This window comes from Cydia strobilella, chromosome 24 (genome assembly GCF_947568885.1).
Source record: "Cydia strobilella chromosome 24, ilCydStro3.1, whole genome shotgun sequence".
NCBI lineage: Eukaryota > Metazoa > Arthropoda > Insecta > Lepidoptera > Tortricidae > Cydia > Cydia strobilella.
This window is the reverse complement of record NC_086064.1, coordinates 2,089,600-2,100,436: the sequence shown is the minus strand read 5'-3', so window position 1 is coordinate 2,100,436 and position 10,837 is coordinate 2,089,600. Positions and strand designations below refer to the sequence as shown.

General features: G+C 37.7%; 1 non-coding gene across 1 annotated transcript; it reads right to left on the bottom strand.

Moving 5' to 3' along the window:
• Positions 1-10,356: 10,356 nt before the first annotated feature.
• Trnat-cgu (transfer RNA threonine (anticodon CGU)) lies at positions 10,357-10,428 on the bottom strand. Its single transcript has one exon. It is a non-coding gene; the product is annotated as a tRNA-Thr (tRNA).
• Between the last annotated feature and the right edge of the window lie 409 nt (positions 10,429-10,837).

Below are 10,837 nucleotides of genomic sequence, written 5' to 3'. Positions count from 1 at the left end.
TCTCTCGGGGAAAAAGTTAGGTATATTTTTTTACCAATCTTTTGAAACGAGTTTGCGAAAGCGTTTTTGCTTGATACAGCCTTTTTGTTGGGTGTTATAAAGAAAACTAAGAGAAATGGATGATATAATCTGTTTTGTTATATTCTTGGTTATACAGGGTGGGAAAGTTATAGAGCGCCCCGGATAAATCCCTGCGAATATCATAAAGGAACTTAGGCCCAGACACCATAACCTTCTTGCAGTCCCAGCAACGCGCACTGTAGCACCCCAAAAATCTCCTCTCATTCGCGCTCTAAAATTTCTGAACGCGCTTATGTCATGGGCTCCTGAAAGTGATTTGTTTGCAAGTCGATGGGCAAGTGTATGTAATATTTGTCTGAAGTATTGCGAGGCGATGGATGGTAGTGGTATTTTATAAAATTGTTATTGTAAAGTGTTGTGTACCTTAGCTAATAAGTTGAAAGCTCTCTAGATTGTACAGTGATTTGGTGTATACTGTCAGACTGTATAAGTTTTGTTTGAATAAATAAATAAATAAATGCGAGAATAACTGTCTGTTACCCCCTGACGCTTAAGCCGCTGAACTGATTTATGGGTGCTAACAAATTAGCTACAGATATTTTACGAGATTGTACTTTACTCTAAAACAATTAACTTCAAATAGACATTAAGAAAATTTCTCATATATTTATTTTTTTGTTTTTATTTACCGAATAAAATAAATAAATAATAATTCTATCTAAAAAATAATCATCACGTATTAACTGTTTGTTTGTCTTAAATATCATTATCAACGTGTCATTTGATTTATCAACGTGAAATGGCCAGTTAAGTGTTAGGTAAAAGAGGTTTTAAAATCTGTTCAATGAGGTATCATTTAATTATCTCATTAACAGAGTACGTAGCAAATTTGTTTTCCAATTTTCTCCAAATAACATCATAAAACCAATAATGTTTCATACTTACATATACTTCACCCGGGTATGTCCTTAAACCCTTAAACTACGTCCAAAAGAGAGGTATGGGCACTGTGAATGACATCTCGCTTTGTGTGGTAGGGCACAGTACAGCGGATGTCATTCCAGATCTAGAGCAGAGCCCAACTGGGGAGGTACCTCCACCTTACAGAAAACCGCAGCCAAATAACACTAGACCCTACTAATAGTGTTGTGTTCCTGCCGGTGAGTAAGGTTGTCAGAGCTCGAGGGAGAGGAGTATTAGGGTCGGCAACGCGCATGTAACTCCTCTGGAGTTGCAGGCGTACATAGGCTATGGAGACTGCTTAACATCAGGCGGGCCGTATGCTTGTTTGCCACCGACGTAGTATAAAAAAAACTTCAGGAGCCGAGTACTATCAGCTGTAAAGATATCGGTAGCTAATTAGTTAGCACCTTATATATATAAAAAATTACGTATACTTTGCTAGAAACAAAACTTCCGTTCGACTCAATATCGAGAGAAGAAAATGGGCACCGCTTTTGAATGGGAAGGCGGTCCTCCACTACCCTCTTTTTGATACCATCTGGCATTAATCTGAATGAGGGGGGGGGGGGGGGGTTGATTTTTGCTTCTTATTTATTTTGTCCATGATTAAAGGTAAATTTAAGACTGATCAGATGGCTCAACCTGTATTTTTATTTATGATGATGAATAATGGATTCCTTCTTAAAAATGTGTAACAAAGAAAAATCCCAAGCCATTCTTACGTATAATTTATTTCAGTTTCACTAACGTTAGTATGATTTAAATGGTCCGTTTTTTCATAAAATATATTACCAAAAGAAAGTTGCACAGTAAAAAATATACAGTTACAAAAGTCAGACTTAATGCCACACGGCATTTTCTACCAGTTAACCTTTGAGACTTGAATTTCGAGTGTTTGGAGTAAATGATTAATTCAATTGTATGTAGTTATTACAAATTATGAATTTTATTTTATTTGTTTTTCACTTGTTTTCACTTGTTATTTAATTTTATTATTAAAAATGTATTTATTTGCTGACATGTCCCATAATTACTCAGTTTAATTAAGTTATAAGCATGTATGTAATTAGTTCGTAAGATTTCTAACACAATGCATTATTGTTAAAGAAATAAATAAATGAAATGAAATGAAATGAGGCACAGTTTACGCTAATGAGATCACTTTTTTTCTTTTCTTTTTTTTATTAAAAAAAGGCAAGCATTTGACCGCAATCTCACCTGATGGTAAGTGCCGATGCAGTCTAGGATGGATCATGCTTACCTAAAAGATGTCTATTCACTCTTGATTTAAAAAGATCCAAGTTATAATGGACTGGGAATATATTTGCAGGAAGTGAATTCCACTCCTTAGCCGTTCACATGATAAAGCTGGATGCATAGCGCCAAAGATATGGGATATAAATATTGTAGTTTAAAAGAGGTTAATGTACGCTTAGAAACAAAATTAATGCTTATCTAACAAAGATAGATATAACTCCGTAATAGATGGATACAGTCTAAGGAAAAAACGTGCCTCAAAAATCAAGAAAATTTGATTCTCGTTCAGAGGGCGCTACTAGTTTTGGCCTACAGTCGTATAAATGGCGTTGACGGTTTCGTTTGTTATTTAACAATTTTAACGCATATCAGTGAAAAAACATGGGTCAAAATCATAAAAATAATTAATGCAAATAAAAAAAATCATTTATCTATATTTAAATACATTCTATCGTATTTTTATAAATCTTCATTTTTAGTTTTAAAGTGTGTCGACAGATGGCAGTGAATTTACTGGGGTTACAAAATTTACTATGACAGTACCGCTCTAGTATAAGTTACTCTATGATAGCGCTTAGTACGAATCAGTGGTCAAAACACATTTCCTAAACTATAAAGCTACGGGCCAACATAAAATGGTTATTAAACTAATCTAATATCACACCGTTTGAATATAACATGATGCAATTTGAGTTCCGTGGACTTGGTCCCAAGAGACGTAGTGTGACGCCTCTACACTTTAGTTAGTTACTAGCTTTTGCCCGCGACATCGTCTGCGTGGACTTAGTAACCGCAGCTAGAGTAAGAATAGCGCCTGGATAAAGTGTAATAGCAATCATGCAAATGAGCACTCTATCTCTATCTCAGTTTACAATCTAAGGAGGTACCTACTTTGTAGATTTCTAAAGTTTTATGTGGTTCTCTGTACAGAACGTATTTTTTTACATATATTCTGAAAGAAAAAGTGTTTTTTTTATACAACGTCGGTGGCAATCAAGCATACGGCCCGCCTGATGGTAAGCAGTCACCGTAACCTATGGACGCCTGCAACACCGGACATATTACACGCGCGTTGCCGACCCTTTCGAAACTTGTACACTCCTTTTTGAAGAACCCCATACTGTAGCCCCTCGGGAAAACCTCGGCAGGGAGCTCATTCCACAGCCGAAGCGTCCTTTCTTCTTCTTCTTTGTCCTCGCCTTATCCCGTTACGCGGGGTCGGCTTTCCTAATCTTGAGGCGCCACTTTGTTCGCTGATATGCGTCGTCACTGGACAGGCCCAACTCCTTCATGTCTCTCCGGACATTCGTCAGCCAGGTAGTTACTGGCCTGCCCCTTCCTCCCTTTGCTGCAGCCATGGAAAGGCACTTTTTCACAACGTGGTTTTCGGGTCTACGCATCACATGTCCGAACCACCTTAGTCTGGATTCCTTTATCTTACCACAGCCGAAGCGTCCGCGGGAGGAAATTTCTCTTAATGTGTTCCAAGTTTTTTTTTGTTTAATTTTGTACAATGCGAAAACAAAATGGACGAAATAAACCAGTAAACTCCTTGTCATAAGTCATTGACTTGTAAGTTGTCACACAAATAAATAAAAGTGTTTTTTGTGAACATTAATCAATTCAGCCGAAATGTAAAAAAAAAGAAATCCTAATTTTATTTTAATTTATAAACTTCCGTGAGACTAAGACGTAATAAATATATTAAAACGGGGCACTCAGTTTTAATTTATTCAATATTGAGACGGCTAATTTTATTACATTTAGGTTATAAGATTAATAATCATAATGACGACGCCTTTTAATAACAGAAGGACTTTTTTCCATGTAAAAATATTAATAAACCGAAGAGATAAAAACGAAATATATATTAGAAAGTAATAATTATAATAGTAATTATAAGCCCGCAGGGCAGCTTGTGGCGAGCTGTTGGGGAGTAACGACCCCACGGACCCGAGTGCTCCCGAGAGTCGGTCAGGGTCTCCGTCTCCGGCGTGTCTATGTCGGTCGGAGTGGACCCCAAGGTGACCCAGGACACAGCAGGACTCTCAGCTCTGGCTTGCCTTCATTGGCTGTCCAGAGAGGAGTCGCTAGAGCTATATGCTCCAGGGGTGGAAGTGAAAGATGCATAAGACGCGAGTTGGCACAGTGGCTGCTAACAGCCACTGGGTAGAAAGCGGCGCACACCTCTCGACACCCCTGAGCCGCTCACACCGGTGTTGCTCCTGGTCGTCATCACGACGGCAGTTTCAGGGGCCCATCTAGTCAGCGGCGAGTCACCGCCTGCCTCGATATCGTGTACAGACATTGTTATGGCAGGTGTCCGGACCTCTCAGCAATAGCCCAATCTTTTGACCAGCCAAACTTCAACACCATAACCGACACTCTTTTCCACTGTGTTTATAATAGCCCCTACGCCTGTTGGAACCGATTTACGGGTATCTATTTGTACCCGTGAATGGGTTCTAGCAGGTGTATTACATAACAGCAAACTTCTCCAAAGGGCCTCTACGTGTTGGATCTGTATCCCCACGCACGCCTATCAAAGGACCGGGATGTATATACCCGTGAGTTTATATGAGATACAAATAATAATAATAACAACCTATATACATCTTACTGCTGTGAATAGGCCTCCTCGGCCTCCTCTCATGCGTGATTGGGCTTAGGCTATAAGTACTTAATTAGTCCCCAGTATTGGTACCTTTCAATTTATTCGCAGCCGGTTTCCTCACGATGTTTTCCTTTGCCGAAAAGCTAGTTAAATATCAAGTTATATTTCTTAAATAGGTACATACGTTCCGAAAAATTCATAGGTACGAGGCAGGATTTAAACCCGCGACCTACGGATTGAAATTCGGGCGTCATATCCAGCCAAACCGCTCCACTGCGCTTGTTAAGTGCACGTTTCGAGTTTTTTATAGTTTTAGGAAGAGAAATAGTAATGTGTCTGATTTTTTACTTATCTATCAGGCTAATTCGAGATTTAGTTATTTGAACCGTTTCCGATATGATACTGATCGAAAAAATAAAACCCGAATTGCCGTATTTTTATATTTATACTCGTACCGATACTGATATTTATATTTTTTGTTAGGTATGTATGTAGTATCAAAGAGAATTAAGTACACATAGAGTGCTCACTCCATACATCAGTTTTGTTACCAAAAAGACTATTATTTTCGTAGTCTACATCTAGCGTCAAGTAGCGGAACTATCAGTACTGCTACTCGACACTAGATGTCACTTGTGTCGCGACTGACGAAAAGTGTATTGCTCAACAATTTATAACTAATATTAGCAGGAGTTGAAAATTGATTTTCGGTTATAATATTAGCTGAAAATCGTTGAGCATCAGACGTTCCGTTCTTCGCGACATCTATTGTCGAGTAACAGTACTGATAATTCCGCTACTTGACGCTAGATGTAGGCTACGTAAATAGTCTTTTTGGTATAGTTAACGCTATCTCTACTGAGCTCGTTCACTTACGTACTAACAATGGCATTATGTTAAACAAAAGCCATTATGTCTTTTGTGCCTGAGCGCGTGGCCTTTGTGCCTGAGGCTCCCACACAATAGCCACGCGATCAGGCACAAAAGCCACGCGCTCAGGCACAAAAGAAATAATGGCTTTTGTTTAACAGAATGCCATTGTCAGTACAGGTAAGTGAACGAGCTCAGTAGATAGACCGCATACTATAACAAAACTGATGGAGTGAGCACTACTCTACTTAATTATCTTTGGTACTAGTATATTTTTATCATACTACCTCTGGTCTGACTAAAAAAGTGCGTTATGCTCAGAGAGCGAAACTTTGGTGCCGATGACAGACGTATGACGTCAAGCTAAATACAGTGTGTTGTTATCTAGATACTTAATCAAATAACAACTTATTACTTAGCCTCTTTAGTTTACTGATATTGAAGCTTGAGTTGTGTTAGGTCTTTGTCATGTTAAAAACAAGATTGTTTGAAAAGACAACCAATTTCTGTTTAATTTTTGTATAAATTACCAAAAAATAAATAAACATCTTATATGCGACTTAACGTCATACGTCTGTCATCGGCACCAAAGTTTCGCTCTCTGGTTATGCTAGAAACAACAACAAACAACAATACAACAAACAACAAGAATGTTGCACGATTAATACAAAAATGGTACCAACCCCCAAATAATATCAAAGGCCCAACGTCCAATTGAATAACGCTCAACAGGCACAAAGTGCCGTAATTTCGTCGAGAACTTAACTTACTTAGCTAATCATAATCAATCAATATGTTGACCACTCCTTCCAGCTCGCTTTAGCTGCTGAAAATATATATACAGGATTTCCCTAGCCATTGGACATAGCCGAAATGTACATATGCATTAGGGTATTTAGAATCAGTATACCAAGTATCATAACAACCGGTGTAGCGGTTACTATGGATGGTATAGAAAGGATGCCAATCTCTTATGGCAGAATTGTTGCAAAATTTCATCATATATCTCGTCACACATGTGGTGCGGCATGAAGTGGTAGAAATTAAATAAAATTAAACAAAAAAAAAAACCTCGTACTAAATTATTGCCATCTTCTTCTTATTAATTTTCTGCAATTTCTTGTCGGACTATATGTACAATATGCATGTATTGTTTGTCATTTGTACTTAGTAATAAGTTTTTATTAATAGTCGTTTACATATAGGAAACTATAGGTCTATTGCCAGAAAAATGTTACTTTAAATACTCATCTGTTTTATAAGACTGTTTGTTTCTTAATAAATAATAAAATAAAAAAAAGTGACCGCTTTCAGCTTTAAATAATAGTTCCTAATCTCCGGTGGCGCTAGTTAGCCTCTGGGACATGAGTATAACATGAACCATATAAGGTAACAATAACCCGACCTAATTACGTAGGTTGGTTTTGGTAGTATTTCGGTGTATGGTGGCGCCGCCTAATTACTGTTTTTTGATGGACACTTTTCATACATAGATATTTGGCTCCTTTATATAGTCTCCATGGCGGTTACGAAGATATTATCAAATTGCGATTTTTTACTTTGGAGCAGCCTGTATGCGTTAATAGCTCCTGAGGTGAGGTAATAATAGTCTTAAACCTTCTTTCCTTTTAATTGCGGGCAGATGCTAGTCTTACTAATAAGTACTACAAATCTAGACTTATATTGACCGGGATATAGACCGTGATTACTTTTTGTATTATTTGTGAGCTCCCGATATTTCGACGCAGTTACATGCATCATGTTCACGGGCGACTGAAGATAGCGGGTGGGTGTCAAATATCGGGGTGGGTGGGGATATCGGGAGCTCACAAATAATACAAAAGGTAATCACGGTCTATATCCCGGTCAATATAAGTCTAGTGAAACTAACCGTGAATCATTCAAAACTCTAAGTACTACAAATGTTAAAAATTTGTATGTAAGTTCGATATTTGCATGTTTGTACCTCCATCACACAAAAACGGCTGCACTGATTTGGATTGAAATTGACACACAGAGAGATATAACCTGGAATGTATTCGTATATCCCAAAATTCGTTACCGAAGACAGAGTAATGGGGGTTGAAATTTTATACAAATTTACAAAGGGGCGTATTTTAAAAACTTATATCTCGCCTCCAGTTCCATAAGGAAAGCCAAAACAAAATTGACACAAATTCTTTTCCTTATGTAGCGTGACTGGCTAATGTCTATAAGAGTTTTGAATGATTCACGGTTAGTTTCACTAGACATATATAGACTGTGATTACTAGAGACGCAACGAATATTCGGCCACTATTCGGTATCCGGCCTATTCGGCCACAATTTCACTATTCGGCCGAATACCGAATACTGGTATAATTAAGTAGGTTCCGTACTTTTTAGTATAAGTTTAAAATTTCAACTGTCTAGCTATCACGGTTCATGAGATACAGCCTGGTGACAGACGGACAGCGGATTCTTAGTAGTAGGGTCCCGCCTTTACCCTTTGGGTACGGAACCCTAAAAAACGCAAATATATCTAGAGTTAGACCAAGACAAGTCTGCTCTTGAGAAAAGAAAAGACGATTCTTGGTTTAACTCTAATTACAAGCTTTTTACTTAACTTGCAATGTACCCTATGTATGTCACTATGTTTGTACGGGTTAAAGTTAAATTTGACCCACTTCCCGGTTTCCAATGAAGCTAAAAATTTGCATACATATATATATATATAATATAGCTTCAATTCGAAATCAACCTTATCGACAAGCGACAATGTGGTACCTTTTGGTTGAAAACGTCACATATAATATTAGTATACTTCTCACTCTGAAATACCCTCTTCATTATGAACATTATTATCATGAAATACCTATATTATTACATTTATGCTTACGTCATATTAACACAAAGGCATTTTATTAAATTCTCAGGTTATTCCCTTTGAGACCTCGTAATAATACTGCTTTGATAAATGAAGCTAATGTTTCTGAAACATGTGTCACGGTATATTATATCCATTTTCAAATGTTACTTGCTTAAGGCCGTTCCATCGGTTTGCCGCTGTCTCTATCACATTTCGCAATGAAGAACGGGAAAGATCATGCGCGCCAAGTGTCAATTTTGATCGAATTTTGTCGATTTTTATTTATTTTAAAAACGTTACCCTACAATATCGAAATTCGAAAGCTATGAAATTAGTATTTAAGTTAAGATTGGTTTTTCTTCTTTTTTTGTTTATAGTATAACATAATAAATAACCGAGTAAAGTTGTATTAAAAGTCCGAGTTAGAGGTTACTTTGGGAATTAATTGTATCGAGCGAAGTGTCATAATTCGTGTATCGGAAGCTATGATATTAAAGATAATATAGTCAAGAACTACATATATTTTTTCCACGTCTACGAACATCAACGCCTCTTAGAAAAACAGGATCATATAAGAAGATTTTACGCCTTCTGGCTCAGGGAACCGCCGTAAGAGTCCGCAGCAAGCTCGATTCTCCATACAAACGTAGTTACGCTCTCATTTTAAAACTAGCTAGATTGCTCTGAAACTTTATACTTTCAATACGATAAGGTATATGCCTGTAGATAATTAGTTTATGTAGCTTCAGATACCGTAGTTAAAGAAATAAAGCGAATTTAAGTTTTTCATACAAAACTTGTTTTTGCTCTATATCGTTTGTTTTAAAAGCCGAAACTATACTATAAACTACTGGTGACCGAAAAGCTGGCGGCTTCCTCGCACAACGTATCAGCATTGCGATACAGCGAGGAAATGCCGCCAGCATCCTTAGTACAATGCCTCAAGGGCCTATTTTAGATTTAAGCTAGTTATTAATTTCGTACTAGTACCACTGTATATATCTTGTATGTAAATAAAGATTTAATTCATTAACAGGCATAGATATACATCATGTCATTATATGTGCAAAGTTTCACTACAATCCAACACGTAGTTTTAAAATGAGGACGAAACTCCGTTTGTATGGGAAGGTGAAATTCGGCCGAGCTTTCCCTGCCAGCGACCCAGTAGGCGGTTCTCTATTCTTAGGCGCTTTTCTCTACATACGGGTATTCCCGATAATAGGCTACGCTCGACACTCAATTTTTTAAAGAAAATCTATAACTGTTATCGATACGTATGGAGGTACCTTAGCTCTATAGAAAATACTATCATTTTTAAAGATAATAGATACCGCGAAATATTCTCTCTCGCGAATTCACTTACTTTTCTTCTTTTTTTTTTAATAACCTGTAGTGTCCTACTGCTGGGCAAAGGCCTCTCCCTTTGATTTCCATGACTCCCGTTGTTGAGCTGTTTTCGGCCAGTTATTAGTGAAGGTGTCTAAGTCGTCCCGCCATCTCCGCCTGGGCCTGCCACGTCCGCGCTTCTTTTGCGGCATCCACTTGGTGGCTATACTAGCCCACCTATCCGGATGCATGCGGCAGACGTGACCTGCCTACTTTTCTTCTTGCACCATTTTTATTACATATCTGTTTAGCCCTACGGTTGACTGGTAGAGAATACGTTTAGGCATTAAGTCCGCCATTTGTGTATATTTTGTATTTTGTGCAATAAAGTTTAAATAAATAGTAAACTGAAATAGATATCATACACTAAAGAAAATGTGACTAAGTCCTCAGGTGGCCGAGGCGGGAATCGAACCCGCGTCTTCAGCTTACGCGGCTAACGTCATAACCACTAGACCACTCGGCCACACACACCCAAACACAAATAAAAATATTTCATAAAAATAATTTGATTTGTTCCCAAGTTGGAAATAAATAGTATTTAGTAGCCTATCCTCTTTAATTCCAGTATTTTTTATGACTTTAGGGTGCCTACTTTCTGTGTTTAGGGTTCCGTACCCAAAGGGGACCCTATTACTAAGACTTCTCTGTCCGTCTGTCTGTCTGTCCGTCTGAACTCATGAACCGCGTGATAGTAGAGTGATAGTTGAAATTTTCACAGATGATGTATTTCTGTTGCGGCTATAACAATAAATACAAAGTACGGAATCCTCGGTGTGAGAGTCCGACTCGTTTATGACTTTAGGGTGCCTACTATAGTTTTTGTTTTTATATTCAGGTATTAAATATAGAGAAAATGTAAATAAAATAAATAA